Here is a 13,073-nt window from a genome sequence, read left to right on the forward strand (position 1 = left end):
TGACCTACTTTCTTTCTCTTCCCGATACAAATGAATATGAGAATCAGAACGTCAGCTCCCGCTATCCGAGGCACATAAATAAACTATGCTAAAGGCTTGAGATACATCCAATGACACTTTAATCGTTCCAGGAGTGCAAGATGCACTTCCAGGCCCTGGGAGACAAATGCCAGTGTATTCCAAATGCAGGCGCACGGGTGCATATTTTCGAAATGTTTTTCATGCTGCGCACCTTTACGGAAGTGATTGTGGTGCTGGTTTTGTTTTTCGCCCTTGAAGAAACAGCAGCACAGAATTTACAGCAGTCTCTCAAATAACAGCTTTGCTGCCCCCCCAAACTCACTCCTCCAGCCCCCGCATCAAGAATCCCCTGAAGTCTTGTTTTCTCTTTTGGCCATCGCAGGAGAGCTAGTAATGCTTTGTAATGGGTTGGTATACTGTGTGTGCAATGAATCAGCCACCTCTTGCTCTGGGGACAAGCATGCAATAGCCAAAGCGGTTGCTATAAAAGGAAACCTATTATTGTCTTCAAGTCATAAAGTTGCGTGGGGAGGGGTGCCTTGCAAGGATGACAACCATCAAAGAGCAGTGGTGTTGCTAGGAGGCGTGTGGGGGAGATGCGGGCCGCACCTGGTGACACGCACAGAAGGGTGACACCACTACTGGTCAAAAATTTTTAAGTCTTGGTACTTTGAAATAATACCATCTTGTTATAAATCACTTGTATGCAGAATGCACTGAAATAAGCCGCACTGAAGTATCTCTATTCCATCAAAAGTTATAGACAAAAAGCCAGTGGGTGCAGGGCGATGGTGCATCACCATGCCCAACGCCCAAGGTGTTGCCCCGCCCACTGTATGGAAGAGGTCCATTATGGGGGTGACTCACTGGCTTCCTGCACTGGGTGACGCAAACCGTGGTGCAGTACATCAGGGACAAAGCCACGGGTAGGGGAGGCTTAGTGATGGCAAACCTTTGGGGCTTGGTAAGTGAAACATTCAGAAAATTCCTAACTTGACTCTGCTGGTCTCTCTCTAATAAGAACATAAGAACAGCTCCACTGGATCAGGCCATAGGCCCATCTAGTCCAGCTTCCTGTATCTCACAGCGGCCCACCAAATGCCCCAGGGAGCACACCTGATAACAAGACCTGCAAGGCCTCCTGGGAATTGTAGTTTAAGAACATAAGAACAGCCCCACTGGAGCAGGCCATAGGCCCATCTAGTCCAGCTTCCTGTATCTCACAGTGGCCCACCAAATGCCCCAGGGAGCACACCAGATAACAAGAGACCTGCATCCTGGTGCCCTCCCTTGCATCTCTCTCTCTCTCTCTCTCTCTCTCTCTCTCTCACACACACACACACACAAAGAGAAACAATTCTTTACATAAAAAAGACTTAAAAATACAGTTCAGTTATTTGTGGTGCTATGTATTATATAAAGAAACATCAGATAATTACAAAATCATTCATTTTTCATCCAATGAGAAACAAGGGGCAAGGGATGAGCCCCTTAAGTATTCACTGATGAATCAGGGGAGGGGGAAATAAGTAAAGCAGTTGCTATGCAGCCATGTGGTACATCCTTTTCCTTCTTCTGAAACAGGGAAAGAGAGATTGGGGGCATTTGTGTTAGAGAAATCAGAGAATCACAGAGTTGGGCAGGGCCTTCAAGGCCATCTAGCCCCCCACCGCTTGAAGCAGGAAAATCCCCTCTAGAGTACTCCAAAAAATGCCCACCAAACCTCTACTTGGAGATCTCCATCTTCCCTTGAAAATCTTCCCTTAGCATGGTTGGCAACCTTCAGTCTTGAAAGACTATGGTATAAGCCTACAGCATCCGGTATTCCCAAGTGGTCTCCCATCCAAGTACTAACCAGGCCTGACCCTGCTTAGCTTCCGAGATCAGACGAGATCGGGCATGTGCAGGGTAAGGGTAGCTGCAATTGCAAGTGGAAGCTCACACGACTGAAAGTTCTTTTGAAAAAAGATTTAAAAGGCAATCCTTGTATAGAGAAACCAGCATGTCAAGGAGAAAGCTAGAACACTTCTTCCGAGTTGGGCTCTATAAGTACATAGTGAAGAATCGTTGACATATAAGAGTTTGGCAAGGAGCAAAATGGGAGTATCCTAGCCCTAGAAGCTTCTTGCCTGAAAATATTGATTATCTGAGTTTGTTGGGGCTGTAAATAAAAAAGAAACTGATGACCATGTGTGGGTGGACACAATTCATCAATGACTTCTAGCCTGCATGAACCAACCTATCACTGTTGTCCACCCAAACAAAAAGGCATAGAGTCAGCAACACCACTGATGCCAGTAGGTGTGTGTGTGTGGGGGGGGCACCTTTATTAAATCCTTGCCTTGAAATCACTTGTCTCATTCATGGGCTTCTGGAGCACAGTCTGTGTATACTGGCCCATAGATGTAGAATTCTTTGCAGCATTGACGGACTTTCGCAAATCAGAAGTTGCCAACTCAGCAACTCTATGCTGTCTTGGCCCCATTGTCTTCAGTGCATCTCCTCTAGCAAAAGTCAGTCTGTGATTGTACATAGGGCTTTAATGTCAAACACATGCGCAAACCCTGACTCACTGCTCCATTGTTGTGTTTAGTTGGCTTTTGATTTGACTTCGCATCCACAATATTTAGGAGATCTTCTCAACGTCTCCCTGGTTCTTTCATTTCATTCGAAATGGAACTTTCATTTAAAACAACAGAGACCCACAATCAAACATGTTTAGTTGTTACTTACCCGGAGGCTCATGCTTACAGGGAATAACTTGCAAATGTAAAGCAAATGAGTCTCCCTCCCTCCCTCTCTCTCTCTCTCTCTCTCTCCCCCCCCCCCCCAAACAGGGCAAAGAAAACACTAAACAGAAGGAAAGACACAAATGCACTCCAAATGTTGTACTCTGAAGAATGTCTGTGGGTAGTGGGCTAATTGTGTGGTTTTCTTTTAAAAACCAATTTACAGTCACTGTCTTCTGCAGAGGGTAGGCAACTCCTTCTAAGGTGGAGAATTTTTACCTCTTCTAAAGTGATCCAGAGTCATCTTAGAACAAGCCAGCACTCATCAACCTCTGCATAAATGTGCTGACCTTGCATCCTAGTGACCTAGAGCAGGGTTCTTCAACCTGTGGGTTGCAACCCCATTAGGGTCGCAGAGCCTAATTTGGGGGATTGCGACAAGCTTTCGAAGCCTGTGAAAGAGAGGGCTTGGATCCAATCCAATAATGGTTCTACCTTATCAAAACTGAGTTTTTGATATAATCCTGCACAGCTGAGGTTCTCAAATCGGGGCATCACGATGCCCCAACCTGAGAGCCTCAACCTCTGGCCCCCTAAGGGAAGGCAACGATCTGATCCCAGGATCGCATCACTGCTGGGGACCAAGGGTTTTTTTAACTTACAAGGTGAAACGGCAGCCTCCCGGAGATGCGGGGAGCCCTGCAGAGCCATCTGCAGGCCTCCGCAAGTCTTAGAATATGAAAAAGAAGCGATTGGAAACCACTTCCAGACTGCGATCGTAAATTAAAAAATATCCTTGGCCTCTGGCAACGGCACAATCCTGAGGATCACATTACTGCCTTCTCCCCTCCCCTGCCAAGACTTACCCCAAGAGACTTACTCCTGAGAAGTTTGCAAACCGTTGCTGCACAGTCCCTTCTTGCTGTCTTGCCCCGCAGGTCCTGAGGCAGGCCCTGCTCAGGTTGCTACCTCACTGGGTTGTTGTGAAGACACAAGAGGTAGGGGGAAATGGGACGGCTGTTTGACAAGAGAAGGAGTGGGGGGATCAGATTCTGGGAAGGGGGCAGAATCAGCAGTGAGTCTCCAGTCTCATACTTCAGTGGGATTGTGGCATATTTGAACACCACTGACCTAGAGAGTGCTCTCCAGAATGGACCTCAGGCTGATTTGAATCTATGGTATCCCTGAAGCAGGTTCCCACTGATACCACCCTTCACCACCTGTAAAGGCCCTAGGATAGTCACTGGTCTACTGAAGTCAGTACTGGTTACACGGGCCAACACACATTTTGCTTCCTTCAACGTTACACCAATTCTTGGGTATATGTGGGGTGCCGATTCCAAAAATGGCATCCGTTTTGCCCTATCACATCTAGTTTTGGAGACATGGCATAGCCTCTTTAGTGAATGGTTCAAGCAGCTTTCTCATGAGGAAGCCTGCAACATGGCTTCCTCATGAGGAAGCTGCTCGAACCATTCACTAATGAGGCTATGCCGTGTCTCCAAAACTAGATGTGATAGGGCAAAACGGATGCCATTTTTTGAATCAGCACCCCAAACTCATATCAAACCACCATAAAGTTTGGGAAAAACTTTTCTGACCCTCAATTTTGTAGGCCTGTGTTATTATTTTTGAAAGCAGCTCCACAGGATTTTGAACTTTCCCAGCTGTACCTGGAGAAGCCAGGGTTTGAATTTGAAATGTGTTGTATGCACAGCATGTGTCCTGTCACAGCACCTTCCTATCCTACCTGACAGCGATGTAGCCAACTTTCAGCAAAAGATTTTCAAGACTTTTTTGACTTCACTTTGCTGCCCTGCAAAACCCATGGCTGTGATCCTAACCACACTTTCCTGAGAGTAAGCCCTATTGAACAAAATAGGACTTACTTCTGAGTAGACCTGGTTGGGCGTGTGCCCTATGTCACAGAAATGGAAAATGGCAGAAGGCAGCCCTCATGTTGAATTACTACAATTAATAATGATTAGGACATGCCCCAAATAAACCCTATAAGTATATAAATGGAATGTTGTGTTTGGGGAACATGAACTTATTTTTCAATTCTTGCATCTGTTGCTGTGTGTGTGTGTGTGTGTGTGTGTGTGTGTGTGTGTGTGTGAGTGTAAGTATCAGAGAAACAGCCATTCCTTTCTGAGCCAAATTACACCACCCTACCTCTCCCAACCTAAGTCCAGACAATGTTCATTAAACTTGCCTTGGAAAGGATGATGTCAACCGAGTTTTAAGACAGGGCACCGGAAGGAGACTGGCCAGGGTCAGGCTGACATGAAGTCAACCCCATCATTTTCAAATGGCCCTTCTCAAAAAGGGCTGTCTATTATTCCTGTACAACCAGCCATCCTGAAACCAAACCCCTGGGCTGAGTTGCCTTTCCAAATCACTGCTTCCAGCGCCAAGGTAATAAAATGGGGATTAATGCAGTCTCGTTTTGATATGTTTATGCACTTGTGGTGCACTTTTGCCTCAGAGTCTGAAAGACACACTGTGGGCAGCTTCTGTAGACACTAAGGGTGGAATGAGCAGGGAGGTTCAGAGCAGTAATGGCTCTCTGTCTCTCCTGATCAGAACCAGAAAATGATGGGAATAGAACGTTGTCTACGGTGTTGCCTGCTTTTAATTTTGTCCTTGCAGCTTTGGACAAGCACTGCAAACAGACCATGGAAAAATGTCCCATAGAGGCCTCTGAAATAGACTCCTTCCACTATCTTTTTTTTTTTTTGACAAGCAATGAATGTCAAGGGTATGATGTCATTCATGAATGCAAACAGATTAACTTCTCATATATAATGAAGTTCATAAGTGGGAAACTGAGGCATCCCCATGAGGTAAAGATGCAGCCACCATAATTCCACCAACATGTGTCGGGTGGTGTAGAGGGTCGTGCCACAAGTCCATGGATCAAGCAGTCCCTGCAAGCTTTGACTGCCTGATTGATGTGCAAGCACCATGATAAAGCACTTGTGCCGTATGAAACATATTACTGCAGCTACATCATTCCTGACACCAGGGGTTCCCAAACTCTGCATTGTTACACCGTGGGGTGTCCCAAGGCTCTTCTCCAGGGTGTCATGGGCTGTCACCTAGTCAGCAGTGAAACCCACAATGGAGCTTTAAACAGCAGTAGGAGGCTCAACACCAGCATGCGGTTTTCATGTGCTTTGAAAAGCCTGCCCACTTGCCCCAAGCTTCTTAGTGCTGTTTGAAGCTCTGTCATGGGTCTCGGAACCTGGAAGTAACTGGTGATGATGTCATCACCAGTAGTCATGCACGGCATTTGCGACAGGGGGGCAATGACACGTTGCAGACCAAAGAAGATTGGGAAGTGCTGCCTACACCATTATCTTTGTGTAGAAATATTATAATGCATGAACAGCTCCTTTGAGGCTGACGTAACAGAAACATGTTTGGTTAGACCTGCCTGTGTTGGGACTCTACAAACGCCGCCGTGGTCCCTTCCTCTGTCTCCAGTTAGGGATGTGTCCCAATGATGTACCAGTCGATGAACCACACACGTCTAACGTCTTTCTTATTGTTTTTGTCATTTATTTATTTATTTATTTATTTATTTAACTATAATAAACATAAAATAGAAAAACAAATACATACATAAACAAAATTCCAATAAAGCAGCACGAGCGAAGCCAAAACATTCCCATACTTATAATCCAAATACATACAGTCCAAACATTAACAAATGTTAATCTATACCACTAATACTTCAAAATCAATCTTCAAATCCAAAATGCCTCCAATCCCCATCCTCTCTCTGATTCAAAAAATCAATAACCGGACTCCAATTCTTCAAAAAGTTTTCTGTTGAATTCTCCCTAAGCAAAATTGTTAATTTATCCATCTCCGCATAATCCATAAGTCTTATCCACCATTCCTCCACCGAAGGTATATTCATAGTCTTCCAATTTTGAGCATAAAGTATTCTGGCAGCGCTTATCATATACAAAAATAAAACTTCATTTTTTCTTTCCACATACTCATCTGTCATACCTAATAAAAATACTTCTGGCTTCAATTGTATATTTGTTTTTAAGATCAACTGTATCTGTGCATGAATTTATGCCCAATATTTTTTAACTTTTGAACACGTCCACCACATGTGGTAAAATGTTCCCTCTTGTTTCTTACATTTCCAACAACTATTGGACATAGTTTCATACATTTTAGCTAATTTACTTGGTGTCACATACCAACGATAGATCATCTTATATATATTTTCCTCAATGCTAACATTCAAAGTAAATTTTGTCTGTTTTATCCATAATTTCTCCCATCTGTCCATTGAAAGTTCATAGCCCACATTTTTTGCCCACTGGATCATGCATTCTTTAACCTGTTCATCTTCTGTTTCAAACTTCAAAAGCAATTTATATTTTTTAGATATTACCTGCTCATCTGATCTTAATTGTTTCTCCAATATTGTCTCTCCCTCTTCAAAACCATATAAACATCTTTCTTAAAGGCTTCAGCTCATGAGCCTGTTTGCTACTCTAGGAAACAAGAACTTGAGAGGCTTCAGTAAGACATCAGGTCTACTGCTAGACTGTAATTGAATCGGAGATTAGTGTAGTTCTCACTCCTCCTGGCTTTGCCTCCATCTGTTCACAATGGGAGGAAGTAGAAAGGACATTTGTAGTCACCTCTAATATCCTGGCTTCAGCTTGCTGTTTACTCAGAGAGCTGGTATATAAGGTGAGCCTGGTTCATGATTGGATTGAAGATAGAGTAATTCACTCAAAGACCTGACTTTTGTAGCATTGTGAAGTGTATTGTCGCCTACACCTTGTTTGGCAGCAGAAACACAGGATCACATTGCAGCTTTTTCTACTCAGTGCCATTTGCTGTATTGTCATTTCCAGTGTAGAAGGACAAGTTAAAAGGAGGGAGGAAGGTGGGCAGCCCAATCCTATCTTGAGCTGGAACAGGCCGGCCAGCTGACTTGCACTGTATCCAGCACAATTTCGGGCTGCACATGGGTCAGCCCAAGGCAAAAGGAGACTTTTCTCCTAACCCCAGGGAGAGCCACAGCAGTCCCAATGGGACTACTTGGATCTGTACCACCTAAATCGGTGGAGCAAATCTGAGTGGCCTGGGACTGCCCTGGGCTGCCCAGGAATGGCATAAGTGCCAGATCCTGACCCCGCTTCCCACTCCCTGCCCACCACCCCAGGAACGCCTGCAGCCCCTCCTTCCTGCTTCCCTTCCGCCTCCTCCCCACCTCTGCATGGCCGACCTCAGCAAAACCAAACTCACCCTGTCCTGGGGCCCTTGTAGGCACAGGTAGGCTGGCACATGTCTGTGCACCAGCCTAACTCCACTTACGGTCAGTGCTTTACAGCACTTTTGTGACAACATTGGGCTGACATAAGGGACTTGTATCAGCTCAAGGGCGCCTTTGGATTGTGCCCTTAATTGCTTTTAAAGAACAAGAATATTTACCAATGCACCTCTGCAATGGTTCTTGAACCTCTGCAATGGTTCTTTCTTCTGCAATGACAATTTACTAGAGGCCTGAAGGCAAAGATTTTCTGCTTATTTCGAAACAATATGAAATTCTCCACAATTACCCTGACAATGTGCAATCCCCCCTTTCTTTCTCTCTTCCAGGAAGCTAAATAGCTGGTGTTTGTTCAAGGAGACCCTTTGGTGACCAGGTAGCCTACTGGAAGGTACATAAAAAAGATTTTTTACTTACAGTTGAATGGCTTTACCCAGAAGCCCATTCAAGCCCATTTTTCCCTCCAGGTTTGCATCAGTAAAGCTCCCTATGCAATGCTTTCCTTCCTAGGTGTACCTAAGTGTACTTCCTACTATGAGAAACCAATGTGAACATTCTACTGGTTTCCTCTTGGGACTGGGAAGTGGGATACTGACCCAGCTCTAGTTTACACACAGTCCCTTTACATTTCCATTCAGATACTTCCATCCACCTCGAGGCTGAGGTAGAACACAAATATTTCCAAACAGTGCTGAAACTTCTTGGAATCTCCATTGTGTGAAGGTGGGTTTAAGCCATAGGATGTGTCACCCTCTGTCATGAACAGGTTAAATATAAGTCCAAGTTTGTATCAATTTGGGAGTTTCAACTTCCTCTTTGCGGCTGATGGGAAAGGAGGCAATTAGTTGGAGAAAGGTATTTGTTTTTCAGTGCCCAGGGAGAACAGGTAACCAATTACGGAGTGGAGTGCTTCTTGCAGGTGAAGGTGCGCTTATCAAGGAAGATTCTCTTCAGCTGTGAAGACACCCTCTTCTTTTGGACCATCTTGCAACCTGTTTGGCTAGTACAAGTATCAGTAATATAAAGGGGATAAAAATAGACCCACAAGGGATTGTTTGTGCTTCCTTCGGGCAGTGAGTCTTGGGCGAGTCTTGCTTGCCCAAGTGAGTCTTACCGCTCAGAGAGTCATGCTGCTCGTGTCTTCGGCTCTTTGTCCATCACGGGTGCCTGGCCTGACAGGTAGCCAAGAGCCGTTTGTCTCCAGCGCTCAGAGGACCCAGGTGAGAGATAGGTTTGTAATGATTATAATCAGAAAGTTCGCTTTGTTATTTTAGTCTGATGTGTTTCTGGAAGTCTGTTTCTCTTGTAATTGCTGCCTTGATTTATGTATGTGTAACCTTAACTTTCTTAAACAAACCAAAATATATTTTACAGGCCTGAGTGTACTGGGAGTGGAAGACGGTGATCCACCTAGCTGCTTGGTCAGGCTACCAGAGTAACATTAAGAGTCCAGAGCAGAGGTGCCCAAATCCTGGCCCTGGGGCCACTTGTGGCCCTCGGGGGCTCCCAATCCGGCCCTCAGGGAGTCCCCAGTCTCCAATGAGTCTCTGGCCCTCCGGAGACTTGCTGGAGCCCTTACTGGCCCAACGCAACTGCTCTCAGCATGAGGACAACTGTTTGACCTCTCACCTGAGCTGTCGGATGAGGGCTCCCTCCACTGCTTGCTGTTTCATGTGATGCAGCAGTGACAGTGAAGGAAAGGCAGGCCTTGCTTTGTAAATCTTTGCAAACTTTTATAGACCTGAGCTACTGCAAGACCTTCATTCATTCATATAAGTTCCATCTCTAATAAATTCATTTATGTAAATTTATTCAATTTACACTTAACTTCCTTTAAAAAAAAAAGCAGCCTGGGAGGTGACCTGGATTGGCCCCCGATACAGTGTCAGAGAGACGATGTGGCCCTCCTGCCAAAATGTTTGGACACCCCTGGTCCAGAGCCTTGAGGTCTCAGTCCCTAAGTGAGAAGGGGCTCAGGACTTGCAAGGGCTAGTGGTGGCAACCTTCCAGGATTCAGTACGCTTTAATTTGGTTTAGGGCCTAATCCTGTGGGCTATGGTGCCAGTGCTCATGTCCCATGCTCCAGATACAACCCCTGCCCAACAAGGATGGGAGTGAGATTCCTTTAGTAAGTCTCAGAGGGACAGGAAGGATGAGCTTTGCAGCCTTTGACAAGTTCAGCTCAGGACCTGCAAAATATCTGTGCAGGCTGACATAATTCTCTCAATGCTGTGAACAGCTTGTCTCTCTGCGGGACTCCTAGAAGCAAGAGAAGTCCCTGAGAACCACTGAAGCAACCTCCAATAGTTTGGAGACCGTCCAGTCAAAGTTAGCAGATAGAAGTGGCAACCTGCCGATGGGAGCAAGTTGCAAAATCATTGCGTTCTTGTCCTCAGCTGAGGTCGCAGGAATTATTCTCTTTCTCTTGTGATCTAGTGTTTTCAAAAGGACCCGGAGCTCTGATCCATTAGCCGGTGAAAGTGGAATGCTTCGAATGAAGACAAATGAATCTCCATTGACATCAATGGGGCTCATTCATCTTCAGTTTAAATATTTTGGCTTAACTGTTTTGTGATCCAGGCTGAAGTACACATTGCTGAAAGGCACAGATTGATTACTGTCACCTGTGAGTGCTGAGAAAAATGGGAGAAGTGTGCCTTTTTTTTTTTTTAAATCAGTGGGATGAAGCTGTCTGAAATCCAAATAGTGTAACACAAGCCTGTGCCACTGGTGCCACAGCAACAGACACAGCACTTCTAAAATGGTGCATCACGTCACAATAAACCTTCTGTTTTTGCTGTCTGAACATATGAAAGCGAAAGGTTGTAGCCCAGGAGTTCTCCTCCCTGTGACCCACCTTCTCCTCAGGTGCCAGTCCTCTAGAGACCTCAGAAGGCTTCCGCAGGCCTCCAGAAGCAACTCTAGGTCACTTTCACAACCCCAGAAGTAAACCACAAGTGACTTTCTGGCTGCTTCTGAAGGCCTACAGGGGCCAGGTGAGGTCAGGTCAGGCCAGGAGGAGGTCAGGTGCGGTCTCCAATTGTGTCTGGAGAGCTCTAATTTGGAACCAACCAGATGCAAGGGTGGGTGGGAGATCCCACCAAGCATTGGTTCGCAACCCACAGTTTGAGAAACCCTGCTGTAGCCCTTAGTCCCAGGTTCAGTCCCTAAGGTTTATAGATGAGGCTGAAAACACATGAAAGCATGGACAGTGTTGACCAGGTGGACCAATGATCCAATTCAGTATAAGGCAAATTCATATGTTCATGTGGATCAGACCAAAGATACATTTAGCCCAGCATCTGGCTTTCCTCGGCAGAGGGGCCTGGGAAGTCCTCCAACAACAGCCCACTTCCAAGCAACTGGGAATCCGTGGTACACTGGAAATGGTACTTCTTTGCAGTGTGTGTGCCACGTATTTCAAAGAGAGAATTCTGAGTCCATCCATTGTACACTGAATGTTTTTTAGAGCAGTAACTTTCAACCTTTTTCATCACGTGGCACACTGACAAATTTTTCAGGGCACACCATCAGTTTTGTTTTTTGTTTTTTTCACAATTGACAAGAAACATTGTGCTACTGGTAGGGGGTTCACATCCCCCAATGGCCCCACAAATAAATGACCCTCCCCCAAACTCCCATGGCACACCTGCAGACCATTTGCAGCACACTTATGTTGAAAATCACTGCTATAGAGCAGTCAAATTACATTAAGCCCATCATCTTGTCTGATCTCTGAAGCTAAGCAGAGTCAGGCCTGGTTAGTACTTGGATGGGAGACCGCCTGGGAATACCAGGTGCTGTAGGTTTATACCATAGTCTTTCAAGACTGAAGGTTGCCAACCAAAAACAAAACAAGCAAACAAAAAAAACCAAGCCCATCATCTGTACTGGGAAACTTAACTTCCTTTCAAAAAAAAAGCAACCTGGCAGGTGACCTGGACTGGGACCATGATGAGGGGTCATAATCCTTTGCCTTGTTGGAGTCCTGATCCAGACCAATCCAATGGTGTTATTTGTCCCAAAGAAGAAGCTCATATAATCACCAGTGAGAATTTTAATTTCCTTTGCCAACAGCAGTCATGATGAAGATCCTCAGCCTTGTCCTTACCTGGATTCTGCCCCTCCCCCCCCCGTTGTTGCAGCTGCTATATTTGAAAGAAGTTAAATCCACTCATGCTAATGATTATGCAGTTTGGACCACTGGTTGAAGTCATGACAATTAAAACAATATAGATTTGTAATGCAGACCCATCTTAAAGGCAGAAGAGGCTGCATCTTATCCTGGGATTACATCATCAGTAAGATCAGTAAGATGTCTCAGATGAAGCTCAAATATGGACAACTGATGAAAAAGCAAAGGAACTCTTATGTCTCCCCAAGCATTCAAATAAATTATGGAAATGATGCGGTTGGAATATGCAAACAAGGAAGTAGTGAAACAGGCTTTCCAAAATAGACAAGTTGTTCTGGCTTCCCAACAGCTGGTGATAGCCACCAAGATATAAAATAAACATGCCTCTGAAACAATTCAAATTTGACACAGGCTTAAAGCAACACATAAAAGCATGTGCATGTGCAACCTCCTGATTTTAGAAATGGGCTATGTCAGAATGCCAGAGGCAAGGGAGGGCAACAGAATGAGGTCTCTTGTTATCTGGTGTGCTCCCTGGGGCATTTGGTGGGCCACTGTGAGATACAGGAAACTGGACTAGATGGGCCTATGGCCTGATCCAGTGAGGCTATTCTTATGTTCTTAAGCATCCCCCTCTCCCAAACTGTTTTCCATAGTGTCAGAATTCTGTAACTTGGAAAACGTATTGAGAAAGGACACTTTGGTCACCGTGCAACTTCGGATTTCGCTTCCAGTATATTCAGCAGAATCCTCATATTTGACCTAGCCAGGATGTCCCGGAACTGTAAAACTCATTTGAAGCACCATATTTCCTGTGGGTAAAGAAGAAAGTAATGACCTTCCATGAAAAGGCATTGAAGCTGATGAATTATATCAT

The 13,073-nt window shown here is 45.2% G+C and overlaps 1 pseudogene; it reads right to left on the bottom strand.

Moving 5' to 3' along the window:
- Nucleotides 1-1,827: 1,827 nt before the first annotated feature.
- On the bottom strand, nucleotides 1,828-1,947 carry LOC136654709 (5S ribosomal RNA; annotated as a pseudogene).
- Between the last annotated feature and the right edge of the window lie 11,126 nt (nucleotides 1,948-13,073).

This window comes from Tiliqua scincoides, chromosome 5 (assembly GCF_035046505.1).
Source record: "Tiliqua scincoides isolate rTilSci1 chromosome 5, rTilSci1.hap2, whole genome shotgun sequence".
Taxonomy (NCBI): Eukaryota; Metazoa; Chordata; class Lepidosauria; order Squamata; family Scincidae; genus Tiliqua; species Tiliqua scincoides.